The 16,413-nt window shown below is 43.7% G+C and overlaps 1 pseudogene; it reads left to right on the top strand.

Moving 5' to 3' along the window:
• Positions 1–6,789: 6,789 nt before the first annotated feature.
• LOC118372472 (diacylglycerol O-acyltransferase 2-like) lies at positions 6,790–9,159 on the top strand (annotated as a pseudogene).
• Positions 9,160–16,413: the final 7,254 nt, after the last annotated feature.

Genomic DNA, 16,413 nt, shown 5'->3' with positions numbered 1-16,413 from the left:
CCAGGTGCGACATGTGCTTAATGTGTTTTTCGGGAAGTGGACTGCATTTTTTTCTCTCTATCTTATACAGAGTGACTTTAACAGAACAATTAGGTTTTATTGCCTCGCCAAGGACATATCGACAGATTTTTCACGTAGTCTGCTGGGATTGGAACCAGCAACCTTTCAGTTACTGGCCCAACTCTCTTAGACGCTAGGCTACCCATCTCTGGTCCAGAACAGGGGTGCAGATATTTAGGCAGCTATGTTTACACAGGGGCCCCATCATGCCACAGAGGGTTTCAAGAGATGCTTTTTTAAATTTTATTTTTTACTTTCTAATAATCAATATCCACACATGCTCTCATGGATTAGTATTAATGATATTAATAACATGGCAGGAAGATCAGACTGACATGAACCAACAGGTTAGAGGTCAGAGACCCGGCAGTGTGGTGCCAGAACAACAACCTCGCCCTCGATGTGAGCAAGACAAACGAGATGATTGTGGACTACAGGAAAAGGAGGACCGAACAGGCATCCAATAACATAGACGGGGTCGAGAGTTTTCAAGTTCCTTGACTTCCACATCAACAACAAACTAACATGGTCCAAACACACCAAGACAATCGTGAAGAGGGCACGACAAAACCTATTCCCCCTCGGGAGACTGATAAGATTTGACATGGGTCCCCAGAGCCTCAAAAGTTACACCAGTCATTAGGCTGATTAGGCTGTGTTGTTGCGAAGTGCTGCTGGCAAAACGCACCAAAGTGCTGTTTGAATGAATGATTACGGGCCTGCTGCCGCTCAGTCAGACTGCTCTATCAAATCTGATCTAATTATAACATAATAACACACAGAAATACGAGCCTTGGGTCATTAATATGATTGAATCCGGAAACTATCATCTCGAAAACAAAACGTTTATTATTTCAGTGCGATACGGAACCGTTCGGTATTTAATCTAACGGGTGGCATCCATAAGTCTAAATATTCCTGTTACATTGCACAACCTCAATGTTATGTCATAATTACGTAACATTCTGGCAAATTAGTTCGCAATGAGCCAGGCGGTCTAAACTGTTGCATATTACCCTGACTCGGCGTGCAATGAACGCAAGAGAAATGACACAATTTCACGTAGTTTATATTGCCTGCTAAACTGGATCAGTAGTTATAACTAGTGATTATGATTGATTGTTTTTATAAGATAAGTTTAATGCTAGCTAGCAATTTACCTTGGCTTCTACTACGTTCACGTAACGGGCAGGCTACTCGTTGAGTGTAATGGCTAGAGCGTTGGACTAGTTAAAAGCACTCACAAACTTCTACAGATGCACAATCGAGAGCATCCTGGCGGGCTGTATCACCGCCTGGTACGGCAACTGCTCCGCCCTCAACCGTAAGGCTCTCCAGAGGGTAGTGAGGACTGCACAACGCATCACCGGGCAAACTACCTGCCCTCCAGGACACCTACACCACCCGTTGTTACAGGAAGGCCATAAAGATCATCAAGGACATCAACCACCCGAACCACTGCCTGTTCACCCGCTATCATCCAGAAGGCGAGGTCAGTACAGGTGCATCAAAGCTGGGACCGAGAGACTGAAAAACAGCTTCTATCTCAAGGCCATCAGACTGTTGAACAGCCACCACTAACAGTGAGTGGCTGCTGCCAACACACTGTCATTGACACTGACCCAACTCCAGCCATTTTAATAATGGGAATTGATGGGAATTATGTAAATATATCACTAGCCACTTTAAACAATGCTACCTTATATAATGTTACTTACCCTACATTATTCATCTCATATGCATATGTATATACTGTACTCTACATCATCGACTGCATCCTTATGTAACACATGTATCACTAGCCACTTTAACTATGCCACTTTGTTTACTTTGTCTACACACTCATCTCATATGTATATACTGTACTCGATACCATCTACTGTATGCTGCTCTGTACCATCACTCATTCATATATCCTTATGTACATGTTCCTTATCCCCTTACACTGTGTATAAGACAGTAGTTTTGGAATTGTTAGTTAGATTACTTGTTGGTTATCACTGCATTGTCGGAACTAGAAGCACAAGCATTTCGCTACACTCGCATTTAACATCTGCTAACCATGTGTATGTGACAAATAAAATTTGATTTGATTTGATTTGATTTGATTTTGATTTGTGGGGTTGCAAGAATGGATCCCCTGAGCTGACAAGGTGAAAATCTGTCGTTCTGCCCCTGAACAAGGCAGTTAACCCACTGTTCCTAGGCAGTCATTGAAAATAAGAATGTGTTCTTAACTGACTTGCCTAGTTAAATAAAAAAGGTATACAAAATAAATTTAAAAAGAATCGGAAATCGGCGGCCAAAAATACAGATTTCCGATTGTTATGAAAACTTGAAATCGGCCCTAATTAATCGGCCATTCCGATTAATCGGTCGACCTCTAACCACAACCCTACCCCTAGCTTCATGGACGCCTTAGAGAGAGAGCGAGAGAGAGAGTGGTTGACCCTGTAGAGAGCGGAGTGAAGAGAGAGAGAGAGGGTTGACCCTGTAGAGAGTAGAGTGAAGAGAGAGAGAGAGGTTGACCCTGTAGAGAGTAGAGTGAAGAGAGAGAGAGAGGGTTGACCCTGTAGAGAGCAGAGTGAAGAGAGAGAGAGATTGACCCTGTAGAGAGCAGAGTGAAGCCTCAGCGAGAGAGAGAGAGAGATTGACCCTGTAGAGAGCAGAGAGAGAGAGAGATTGACCCTGTAGAGAGCAGAGAGAGAGAGAGATTGACCCTGTAGAGAGAGAGAGAGAGATTGACCCTGAAGAGAGCAGAGAGAGAGAGAGCTTGACCCTGTAGAGAGAGAGAGCGAGACCCTGTAGTGAGCAGAGTGAAGCCTCAGTGAGAGAGATTGACCCTGTAGAGAGCAGAAAGGAGGAAGCAGAATTGTCCCAGTGTCTAGTTAATTTCATTACACTGTGACAGGTGCTGCTACAGTAACTTGCTGACTTAGTTTCACCGTGTCACAGAGATGTCTTTTCAGGGCCAGACAGAAGGAGTCTGCTGATTGGCCCGGATAGATCACCAGATCAAACCTGCAGTACATTAATCATGGCAGAATAGGAGCAACACGCTAACTGACGGTATAGATGAGTGTTCCTGTATGTGTGTATCTTCAACACTGCTTCTGTTGGATGAGGGGCTCAGCAGGTGATCTAGTATTTTAAATAATCTGTCCATGTAATATCATAATACCTGCCAAGAATGACTGATATTCCAATCAATTCAAAACAAACTTTATTTGTCACATGCGCCGAATACTCTTTCTCATCCCCTCTCTCTCCTCTTTCACTCTCTCCTCTCACCCTTTCTTTCTCTTTCCCTCTCTCTCTGCTTTCCCCTCTCTCCTCTTTCCCCCTCTCTCCTCTTCCCCCTCTCTTTCTCTTTCCCCCTCTCCTCTTCCCCCCCCTCTCTTTCTCTTTCCCTCTCTCTCCGCTTTCCCTCATTCTCCTCTTCCTCTCTCTCGCATCTTCCCCTCTTTCTCTCTTTCTTCCCCTCTCAGAATTATATTGAAAGGATGGTGATATGCACTGGATTGAACTGTTTACACACACACACACACACACACACCAGCCGTGGTCTGTTATTTGCTCTATTTTAAGCGGCCAGCTCCACGTGTCTGGTGTCATTGACCTCACATCCCAGGAAGTTTAATAGAGGTTGCTATGGTTACACGGAATGTAGAAAACATTCTCCTGTCCCGTGACTCTGTGCCCAGTAAGAGAACCTTAACCCTAACCCCCCATGGTTATGGGAATGACATTAGATGGTCATGAGAATGACATGACGTTAGATGGTTATGGGAATAACCAGGCATCTTCTGCTGACGGAATGAGGTCAATATCCTTTCTGGATACCTGGGCCAGGTGGATTAGAAAGGCCTGCTCGCTAAACTGTTTTAGGGAGCGCTTGACAGTGATGAGGGGTGGTCTTTTGACCGCAGACCCATTACGGACGCAAGCAATGAGGCAGTGATCGCTGAGATCCTGGTTGAAGACAGCAGAGGTGTATTTGGAAGGCAGGTTGGTCAGGATGATATCTATGAGGGTGCCCGTTATTACAGATTTGGGGTTGTACCTGGTAGGTTCATTGATCATTTGTGTGAGATTGAGGCCGTCAATCTTAGATTGTAGGATGGCTGGGGTGTTAAGCATGTCCCAGTTTAGGTCACCTAACAGCACGGGATCTGAAGATAGATGGGGGAAATCAGTTCACATATGGTGTCCAGGGCACAGCTGGGGGCAGAAGGTGGTCTATAGCAAGCGGCAACAGAGAGAGACTTGTTTCTGGAAAGGTGGATTTTTAAAAGTAGAATCTCAAATTGTTTGGGCACAGACCTGGATAGTAGGACAGAACTCTGCAGGCTATCTCTGCAGTAGATTGTAACTCCGCCCCATTTGGCAGTTCTATCTTGTTGGAAAATGTTATAGTTAGGGATGGAAATTTCAGAGTTTTTGTTGACCTTCCTAAGCCAGGATTCAGACATGACTAGGACATCTAGTTTGGGAGAGTGTGCTAAGGCAGCGAATAAAACAGGGAGGAGGGAGGAGGCTTCTATAATGTTAACATGCATGAAAAGAAGGCTTTTACGTTTACAGAAGTCAACAAATGAGATCACCTGGGGAATAGGAGTGGAGCTAGGCACTGCAGGGCCTGGATTACCCTCTACATCACCAGAGGAACAGAGGAGGAGTAGGATGAGGGTACGGCTAAAGCATAAAAGAACTGGTCGTCTAGTGCGTTCAGAGCAGAGAGTATAAGGAGCAGGTTTCTGGGCGCGGTAGAATAGATTCAAGGCATAATCTACTGACAGAGATATGGTAGGATGTGAGTACAGTGGAGGTAAACCTAGGCATTGAGTGACGATGAGAGAGATATTGTCTCTAGAGACATCAGTTAAACCAGGTGAGGTCACCGCATGTGTGGGAGGTGGGACAAAGGGGTTAGCTGAGGAATATTGAGCAGGGCTGGAGGCTCTACAGTTAAATAAGACAGTAATCACTAACCAAAACAGCAATGGACAAGGCATATTGACATTAAGGAGAGGCATGCGTAGCTGAGTGATCATTGGGGTTCAGTGAGTAGCTGGGCGCACTGGAGACACGGCAATTCAGACAGCTAGCGGGCTAGCAGTGCCGGGGCTAGCAGTGCCGGGGCTAGCAGGCTAGCAGTGCCGGGGCTAGCAGAGAGCGCCTGGGTCCCCAGTGCGTGGGGATATGGGAAAAAATAAGTCTGATAAGCTCTGGGTTGAATCGAGTTGTGCAGACTGGCAGGAGTTGTCCGGGCTAAAGGTTATCTGATGACCGCTAGCAGTGGCTAGCTGACTACGAGCTAAAACAAATTAAGTATACTGAACAAAAACATCAGCGCAACATGTAACAATTCCAGAGTTTTTACTGAGTTACAGTTCATATAAGGAAATAAGTCAACTTAAATAAATTCATTAGGCCCTAATCTATGGATTTCACATGACTGGGCAGGGGCTCAGTCATGGGTGGGCCTGGGAGGGCATAAGACCCACGCACTGGGGAGCCAGGCCCACGCACTGGGGAGCCAGGCCCACGCACTGGGGAGCCAGGCCCACTCACTGGGGAGCCAGGCCCACGCACTGGGGAGCCAGGCCCACTCACTGGGGAGCCAGGCCCACGCACTGGGGAGCCAGGCCCACTCACTGGGGAGCCAGGCCCACTCACTGGGGAGCCAGGCCCACGCACTGGGGAGCCAGGCCCACTCACTGGGGAGCCAGGCCCACGCACTGGGCAGCCAGGCCCACGCACTGGGCAGCCAGGCCCACGCACTGGGGAGCCAGGCCCACTCACTGGGGAGCCAGGCCCACGCACTGGGAGCCAGGCCCACGCACTGGGGAGCCAGGCCCACGCACTGGGGAGCCAGGCCCAGCCAATCGGAATGAGTGTTTCCCCATTAAAGAGCTTTATTACAGACAGGAGTGCCACTTCTGGATGAGCTTTTTCTTCTTTGCTTATGGCCTTATGGAGTTGGTTGAGTGCGGTCTTAGTGGCAGCATCAATTTATGGTGGTAAATAGACGGCTCTGAATAATATAGATGAGAACTCTCTTGGTATATAGTTTGGTCTACAGCTTATCATGAGGTGCTCTACCTCAGCTTTTTGTGCTTATGGAACATTTTGGGGATGTTTTATTTCAGATCATGAAACATGGGACCAACACTTTACATGTTGCGTTTATATTTTTGTTCAATGTATATTTGTTCTTTGTCACTTATTCTAAGTATTTAATACTTTTTCCCGCATACATTTTTATATCCTGAGATTTGGGACCAAAACTTTACATGTTGCGATGCTATTTTTGTTCTGTGTATTTGAAAAGTTGTTCATTAGCTGAAATGCTAAAGTTATCCGTGATGAGATTCGAACTCGCGACCAACCCATCCCACATTCGTTTTTTTTGGACTGTCTTATGTAGCAATACCAAATGTATCATATCATACTTATTTGAGTGTCCCGAATCTACATTTACTATGTTACGTCTTGTCTATGAGACCGAGTTGTCTCTCCAGGTTCTGTGGAGCAGTCTATGAGACCGGGCTGTCTCTCCAGGTTCTGTGGAGCTGTCTATGAGACCGGGCTGTCTCTCCAGGTTCTGTGGAGCAGTCTATGAGACCGGGCTGTCTCTCCAGGTTCTGTGGAGCTGTCTATGAGACCGGGCTGTCTCTCCAGGTTCTGTGGAGCTGTCTATGAGACCGGGCTGTCTCTCCAGGTTCTGTGGAGCTGTCTATGAGATCGGGCTGTCTCTCCACGTTCTGTGGAGCAGTCTATGAGACCGGGCTGTCTCTCCAGGTTCTGTGGAGCAGTCTATGAGACCGGGCTGTCTCTCCAGGTTCTATGGAGCTGTCTATGAGACCGGCGACTACAGAAAAGGTTGCAGGGATGAAGCAGGAAAAGAGTCAACACAAGAAGTTCCTGGAGAATATCAGTGTTCTGAAATGTTTATGGAGCTTTGTCCTGTTAGGTTCGGCTTGTATTGGATTGATGATGTACCTTCTGTTGACCTGTCTGTGGACGCTGCCTGTTCTCTACCTCATCTGGCAGTTGACGGACTGGCACACACCTGAAAAGAGGAAGGAGGAGAAGTGCATTTGTGAGAAACTGGAAAGTGTGGAAGTACGTGAGGGACTACTTCCCAATGAAGTTAGTGAAAACAGCGGAGTTGATCCAAAACAAGAACTACATTTTAGGGTGTCACCCTCATGGGGTGTTCAGTATCGGAGCCTTTGCCTCTTTTAGCACTGAGGCCTGTGGCTTTATGGACCTCTTTCCTGGCGTGCATCCTGGGGGGCCTCTTCAAGATCCCCCTCTACAGGAATATGCCATGGCCACAGGTTGTTGCCCAGTCAGCAAGCCCAGTCTCAAGCACCTTCTGTCTAAAAGTGGACGAGGCAATGCGGTGGTGATTGTGATAGGGGGCGCTGCCGAGTCACTGTTGAGCCTGCCTGGGGTCACCACTGTGGTTATGAAACGGAGGAAAGGCTTCGGAGTTTGGGGCTGACCTGGTGCCCGTCTACTCGTATGGGGAGAACAATATGTTCCCCCAGGTGATCTTGACAGAGGGGATTGTGGGCTGGAGGTTACAAGCAACTCTTTAAGAAGATCATGAGCTTTTCCCCATGTCTGTTTGTAGGTGAACGCTGGTTCTGGGTGCCTAGCCACTGTCCGGTCACCACTGTCGTGGGTAGTCCTATCCCAGTGCCCACTCAGGAGGAGGTGGACCATTATCATGGCCTATACATGAAATCCCTGGCCATGCTCTTCAATGAACACAAGGCCAGCTGTGGACTCTCAGACAGCCACGAGCTGCAGATCGAATAGACCAGTCGTTTAGACTGCTCCCACGAGGACAATGTGAATAGGATACTGTAGCCTATTGATCTCCACGGTGAGCCTACTTCAATCCACACATGCACACATAGAGGATCCGATCCAGAGAGGTCACAATCATTCATCCCTGGATTACCCAGGATGCCTGGCTAATAGCTATTGACTGTAAGAATCAACACAAATGTCACGTAATTTGGTCAGATGCTGTTTACGTAGTCTGTCCTTGTGATATAACTTTTTTTAAATTTGATTTTAAAGACTACAATGGAACAGTGGATGCGCTTTATATTATATTATATTATATTAATAATATAACTGTGAATCTGAATACCTCACTCTCCATTTCATTTAAAAAAACTTTTTAAAACTGTGATTGTTTGTGTGATTTAGGATATATAAATAAAATACTGGGCGGACATGTTGCGTCCAATCAGACTTTGTAGTTACCAGACATGTTGCGTCCAATCAGACTTTGTAGTTACCAGACATGTTGAGTCCAATCAGACTTTGTAGTTACCAGACATGTTGCGTCCAATCAGACTTTGTAGTTACCAGACATGTTGAGTCCAATCAGACTTTGTAGTTACCAGACATGTTGAGTCCAATCAGACTTTGTAGTTACCAGACATGTTGAGTCCAATCAGACTTTGTAGTTACCAGACATGTTGCGTCCAATCAGACTTTGTAGTTACCAGACATGTTGAGTCCAATCAGACTTTGTAGTTACCAGACATGTTGAGTCCAATCAGACTTTGTAGTTACCAGACATGTTGTGTCCAATCAGACTTTGTAGTTACCAGACATGTTTTGTCCAATCAGACTTTGTAGTTCCCAGACATGTTTTGTCCAATCAGACTTTGTAGTTACCAGACATGTTGCGTCCAATCAGACTTTGTAGTTACCAGACATGTTGCGTCCAATCAGACTTTGTAGTTACCAGCAGCAATCTGAGGTTATCAGGGAGTTTATCAGGGATCATTCTTTCATGTATAATAAATCTAACCTTTTTGAACAAGTTTGCGCAAGTAGAGTAATATATTGAAAGTATGACTTTCTATTTAAATACATTTGACTTGCGGTGGGTGAGGGTCAGTTGTGACCAGTTTTATTTATTTATTTCTAATAAAATGAACACACTCTGTCTCCCCAACTACAATGACAGTACAACTGAACCACACAAACATACACACCATTTTTAATAGAAAAAAAACATCCTTGTCTCCTGATACATCATTAAAATAAAATATTTTAAAATCATTTTCTGATCTCAACATTGTTAATTTACAGTTAGCAGCTCTAATTACCTTTGGGTGTCCTAGATTTCCTTCATCTCAGTGTGTGTCTGAGACAATGGGGGGTATGCGTGCGTGTGTGTGTGTCTTAGATACCTGAGCCAAACAGTTTAAACCAGTTCCATGCATAGTAACATAATTACTCCAACCATTTGCACAACACAGTAACACAACGCTGTAAATTCATCAAACACCACCTCAGTAAAGGAACATTTCTTGTTTTTAGATCCATAATAGTGTCGTTGAGACATCTCACAGTTGGCAGTAATTCTCTCAGTACTTCACCCTATGACCGGAGCAGGTACTTTACACTGGTCTTCTCCAAAGGAGTATATTCCTCCACATCGGGAACGTAGTTGATATGGGGGATGTGTGTGTGTGTGTGTGTGTGTGTGTGTGTGTGTGTGTGTGTGTGTGTGTGTGTGTGTGTGTGTGTGTGTGTGTGCGCCAAGAAGATAAGTGAGGTGTGTGCGTGTGAGCCAGGAGTTGAGTCAAACATAATTAGGACTGGGCTGTGATGACAGAGACAGTCTAACCAGTTGACCTCTGACCTGCCTGCTGGTTGCACTGAGAGGCAAATGATTCTCAGGCAGAAACCGACTGCTGTCTGGGCTTGGGCGGTGTCCGGATTGTCGTACCTTTATACCGACCTTGTGCCGTACAGTGATATTCAGTAATACCGGCACTGAGCACAAGGCGCTGTTTCCAAACCTCACTGTTAGCAATCCTCACCCCCACTACCTTGGATTCCCCTCAGGGCCTGTTTACCCTGTTCTACTCAGCCAACTCCAACCTCAGTCTCCACATCTCACCCCCACTACCTTGGATTCCCCTCAGGACCTGTTTACCCTGTTCTACTCAGCCAACTCCAACCTCAGTCTCCACATCTCACCCCCACTACCTTGGATTCCCCTCAGGACCTGTTTACCCTGTTCTACTCAGCCAACTCCAACCTCAGTCTCCACATCTCACCCCCACTACCTTGGATTCCCCTCAGGACCTGTTTACCCTGTTCTACTCAGCCAACTCCAACCTCAGTCTCCACATCTCACCCCCACTACCTTGGATTCCCCTCAGGACCTGTTTACCCTGTTCTACTAAGACAACTCCAACCTCAGTCTCCACATCTCACCCCCACTACCTTGGACTCCCCTCAGGACCTGTTTACCCCTGTTCTACTAAGACAACTCCAACCTCAGTCTCCACATCTCACCCCCACTACCTTGGACTCCCTCAGGACCTGTTTACCCTGTTCTACTAAGACAACTCCAACCTCAGTCTCCACATCTCACCACCACTACCTTGGATTAGCCCACTGTTCCCTGAACAAGGTGGTTAGCCACTGTTCCCCTGAAAAAGGTGGTTAGCCCACTGTTCTTCTGAACAAGGTGGTTAGCCCACTGTTCTCTGAACGAGGTGGTTAGCCCACTGTTCCCCTGAAAAGGTGGTTAGCCCACTGTTCTTCTGAACAAGGTGGTTAGCCCACTGTTCTCCTGAACGAGGTGGTTAGACCACTGTTCCCCTGAACAAGGCAGTTAACCCACTGTTCCCTGAACAAGGCAGTTAACCCACTGTTCCCCTGAACAAGGCAGTTAACCCACTGTTCCCTGAACAAGGCAGTTAACCCACTGTTCCCTGAACAAGGTGGTTTAGCCCACTGTTCCCCTGAACAAGGTGGTTAGCCCACTGTTCTCTGAGCGAGGTGGTTAGCCCACTTTTCCCCTGAACAGGCAGTTAACCCACTGTTCCCCTGAACAAGGCAGTTAACCCACTGTTCCCCTGAACAAGGTGGTTAGCCCACTGTTCTCCTGAACAAGGCAGTTAAACCATTGTTCCCTGAACGGCAGTTAACCCAATGTTCCCCTGAACAGGCAGTTAACCCATTGTTCCCCTGAGCGAGGTGGTTAGCCCACTTTTCCCCTGAACAGGCAGTTAACCCACTGTGCCCCTGAACAAGGTGGTTAGCCCACTGTTCCCCTGAACAAGGTGGTTAGCCACTGTTCCCCTGAACAAGGTGGTTAGCCCACTGTTCCCCTGAACAAGGTGGTTAGCCCATTGTTCCCTGAACAGGTGGTTTGCCCATTGTTCTCCTGAACGAGTGGTTAGCCCACTGTTCCCCTGAACAGGCAGTTAACCCATTGTTCCCTGAACAGGCAGTTAACCCATTGTTCCCTGAACAGGCAGTTAACCCACTGTTCCCTGAACAGGCAGTTAACCCATTGTTCCTAGCCCGTCATTGTGAATAAGAATTTGTTCTTAACTGACTTGCCTAGTTAAATAAAGGTATTAAAAAAAATACTAATCTCTCGCCACACTCAGATGGGTCCCAAATGGTACCCTATTCCATATGTAGTGACGTGATCTTGTAGTGCACTACATAGGGAATAGGGTTTAATTCGGGGTGCATCCCTCCTCTACTGTGCTTTGTCCCTCCATCCCTCCTCTCTTTCCCTCTCTGTCTGTTCTTGTGTCTCTCTAACAGTGTTATCTCTGTCTGTCTGCAGGTGAGGTTGATGAATACAGGAGTAGTGCTGATTAGAGCCAGAAACATACAAGTGCGTTATTAAGAAAATATTCAGTCCACTGAATTTTTTTTATTCACATTTTGTTGCATTACAGCCTTATTCTAAATTGCAGTTTTGTAATTGCCTAAAACAAGCAGACAACAAGAACATTGTGTTTAAAAATGTTTTTGCTGTGAGCCGATGAGGTAACCTAGGTAACCACAGGCTGTTTACCCCCACAGGCAGGCAGAGTCGCGAGGTTCTGGCTTAACACCTGACTGGGTCTATCCCGGGAGGCGGTCAATAATATCTGTCGGGTGATTGGTTGAGCCTTCTTGGGTGCGTGACGTCGCACAACCCACTTGCAAAAATACCAAAACATGGCGAACATCTTCTCTCACCTCAGCTCTGAACCCAGTAGTAAACACCAACTGCAGTTACAGAGCCGTAGAACGTTTTCAACACCCTTTGACTTTTTCCACATTTTGTTGCGTTACAGCTTGAATTTAAAATTGATTATATTTATATTTTTTTGTCACTGGCCCACACAATACCCCCATAATGTCAAAGTGGAATAGTTTTAATTTTTTTACAAATTAATAAAAAAAAAAAGATGAAAGTAGATAAATATTAGACCCTTTGGTATGGGAAAACTCCCAAAAGTGGTCTCTTCTCGATCAAATTCTTTGAATATTCATTGAGGGGTGGTGAATATTCGATGAGGGATGTTCAATATTCAATGAGAGGGGTTGGCGTCCAGCCGCCTGAATTCCATGGCAAAGGTATTACAAATTAATCAACCTCATGAATATGCATAGACTGTCTCAATTTCAACAGGGACAGCTTTGATATAAAATGTGTTTTTCTCAAAGTTGCCAGGATGTCACTAGCATCACACTTATATCAGTACTAACAACCTAAACATTTGCCAAACGTCTATTAGATCAAATAAGCATTACGTATCAAAATAGCAATTCATGTTTATCTTGACTAAATTCAACGTACTCTCATTGCCCCATACAAAACTCCTCACTTGCTTAATAATTCATGATCTCCTTAAACATGGACACATTTTTGGGGTGGAGTAAAACGCTCTCGCTTAGCCTCTTCCTCTCTGCTAACAGTTACAGGGCTTTGACTAGATGAGATACACTTTGTCAGGAATTGACCAGAATTGACCATTCGTAGCAGGTTAGGATAATTAGCGTAGCAGGTTAGGATAATTAATGTAGGTCAGGATAATTAACATAGCAGGTCAGGATAATTAATGTAGCAGGTTAGGATAATTAATGTAGCAGGTTAGGATAATTATCATAGCAGGTCAGGATAATTAATGTAGCAGGTCAGGATAATTAATGTAGCAGGTCAGGATAATTAACGTAGCAGGTCAGGATAATTAACATAGCAGGTCAGGATAATTAATGTAGCAGGGTCAGGATAATTAATGTAGCAGGTCAGGATAATTAACATAGCAGGTCAGGATAATTAACATAGCAGGTCAGGATAATTAATGTAGCAGGTCAGGATAATTAACATAGCAGGTTAGGATAATTAATGCTGGCAGGTCAGGATAATTAACATAGCAGGTTAGGATAATTAATGTAGCAGGTCAGGATAATTAACATAGCAGGTTAGGATAATTAATGTAGCAGGTCAGGATAATTAACATAGCAGGTTAGGATAATTAATGTAGCAGGTCAGGATAATTAACATAGCAGGTTAGGATAATTAGCGTGGCAGGTTAGGATAATTATCATAGCAGGTTAGGATAATTAATGTAGCAGGTTAGGATAATTAACGTTGCAGGTTAGGATAATTAATGTAGCAGGTCAGGATAATTAATGTAGCAGGTTAGGATAATTAACACAGCAGGTCAGGATAATTATCGTAGCAGTCAGGATAATTAATGTAGCAGGTTAGGATAATTAATGTAGCAGGTTGGGATAATTAATGTAGCAGGTCAGGATAATTAATGTAGCAGGTTGGGATAATTAACATAGCAGGTTAGGATAATTAATGTAGCAGGTCAGGATAATTAACGTAGCAGGTTAGGATAATTAATGTAGCAGGTCAGGATAATTAATGTAGCAGGTTGGGATAATTAATGTAGCAGGTTAGGATAATTAACACAGCAGTCAGGATAATTATCGTAGCAGGTCAGGATAATTAATGTAGCAGGTTAGGATAATTAATGTGGCAGGTTGGGATAATTAATGTAGCAGGTCAGGATAATTAATGTAGCAGGTTGGGATAATTAATGTAGCAGGTTAGGATAATTAACACAGCAGGTCAGGATAATTATCGTAGCAGGTCAGGATAATTAATGTAGCAGGTTAGGATAATTAATGTAGCAGGTTAGGATAATTAATGTAGCAGGTCAGGATAATTATCGTAGCAGGTCAGGATAATTAACATAGCAGGTTAGGATAATTAACGTGGCAGTCAGGATAATTATCATAGCAGGTTAGGATAATTAATGTAGCAGGTTAGGATAATTAATGTAGCAGGTCAGGATAATTATCATAGCAGGTTAGGATAATTAATGTAGCAGGTTAGGATAATTAACACAGCAGGTTAGGATAATTAATGTAGCAGGTCAGGATAATTAATGTAGCAGGTTGGGATAATTAATGTAGCAGGTTAGGATAATTAACACAGCAGGTCAGGATAATTATCGTAGCAGGTCAGGATAATTAATGTAGCAGGTTAGGATAATTAATGTAGCAGGTTGGGATGATTAATGTAGCAGGTCAGGATAATTAATGTAGCAGGTTGGGATAATTAACATAGCAGGTTAGGATAATTAACATAGCAGGTACAGGATAATTAACATAGCAGGTTAGGATAATTAATGTAGCAGATCAGGATATCAATAGCACAGCAGGTTAGGATAATTAACACAGTAGGTCCAGGATAATTATCGTAGCAGGTCAGGATAATTAATGTAGCAGGTTAGGATAATTAATGTTAAGGTTGGGATAATTAATGTAGCAGGTCAGGATAATTAATGTAGCAGGTTGGGATAATTAATGTAGCAGGTTGGGATAATTAATGTAGCAGGTCAGGATAATTAAATCATTGTAGCAGGTTGGGATAATTAATGTAACAGGTTAGGATAATTAACACAGCAGGTCAGGATAATTATGTCGTAGCAGGTCAGGATAATTAATGTAGCAGGTTAGGATAATTAATGTAGCAGGTTAGGATAATTAATGCTGGCAGGTCAGGATAATTATCGTAGCAGGTCAGGATAATTAACATAGCAGGTCAGGATAATTAATGTAGCAGGTTAAGGATAATTAACACAGCAGGTTAGGATAATTAATGTAGCGTTTAGGACAATTAACATAGCAGGTTAGGATAATTAATGTAGCAGGTTAGGATAATTAACATAGCAGGTCAGGATAATTAACACAGCCAAGGATAACTGAACGCTGTAAGGTTAGGATAATTAATGTAGCAGGTTAGGATAATTAATGTTAAGGTTAGGATAATTAACATAGCAGGTTAGGATAATTAACATAGCAGGTCAGGATAATTAATGTAGCAGGTTAGGATAATTAACACAGCAGGTTAGGATAATTAATGTACAGCTAGGTCAGGATAATTAATGTAGCAGGTTAGGATAATTAACACAGCAGGTTAGGATAATTAATGTAGCAGGTTAGGATAATTAACATAGCAGGTTGAGATAATTAACACAGCAGTCAGGATAATTAATGTAGCAGGTTGGGATAATTAATGTAGCAGGTTGAGATAATTAATGTAGCAGGTTGAGATAATTAATGTAGCAGGTTGGAATAATTAATGTAGCAGGTTAGGATAATTAATGTAGCAGGTCAGGATAATTAACGTAGCAGGTTAGGATAATTAATGTAGCAGTTATGACAATTAACACAGCAGGTCAGATAATTAACATAGCAGGTTAGGATAATTAATGTAGCAGGTCAGGATAATTAATGTAGCAGGTTAAGATAGTTAATGTAGCAGGTCAGGATAATTAGCGTGGCAGGTTAGGATAATTAATGTAGCAGGTTAGGATAATTAATGTAGCAGGTCAGGATAATTAACATAGCAGGTTAGGATAATTAATGTAGCAGGTTAGGATAATTAATGTAGCAGGTTAGGATAATTAATGTAGCAGGTCAGGATAATTAATGTAGCAGGTTAGGATAATTAATGTAGCAGGTTAGGATAATTAATGTAGCAGGTCAGGATAATTAATGTAGCAGGTTAGGATAATTAATGTAGCAGGTTAGGATAATTAATGTAGCAGGTTAAGATAATTAATGTAGCAGGTCAGGATAATTAATGTAGCAGGTCAGGATAATTAATGTAGCAGGTTAAGATTATTAATGTAGCAGGTCAGGATAATTAATGTAGCAGGTTAGGATAATTAATGTAGCAGGTTAGGATAATTAATGTAGCAGGTTGGGATAATTAATGTAGCAGGTCAGGATAATTAATGTAGCAGGTTGGGATAATTAATGTAGCAGGTTGGGATAATTAATGTAGCAGGTTAAGATAATTAACGTAGCAGGTTGAGATAATTAACGTAGCACAAAGCTAATAAAACAAACAGAAACACAAGGATTTATCGTTTTATTTTTTACAGAAATGCATGGTGATCGACTAGGAATGCCTTAGAGATCGACCAGTCGATCGCGACCGACCGGTTGGTGACCCCTGGTTTAGAGAACCATGGTAGTATCCCA

Source organism: Oncorhynchus keta, chromosome 1, assembly GCF_023373465.1.
Source record: "Oncorhynchus keta strain PuntledgeMale-10-30-2019 chromosome 1, Oket_V2, whole genome shotgun sequence".
In the NCBI taxonomy this organism is placed as follows: Eukaryota; Metazoa; Chordata; class Actinopteri; order Salmoniformes; family Salmonidae; genus Oncorhynchus; species Oncorhynchus keta.
The sequence above is the reverse complement of the archived record's forward strand: the minus strand, read 5'-3'. Positions and strand labels throughout refer to the sequence as shown.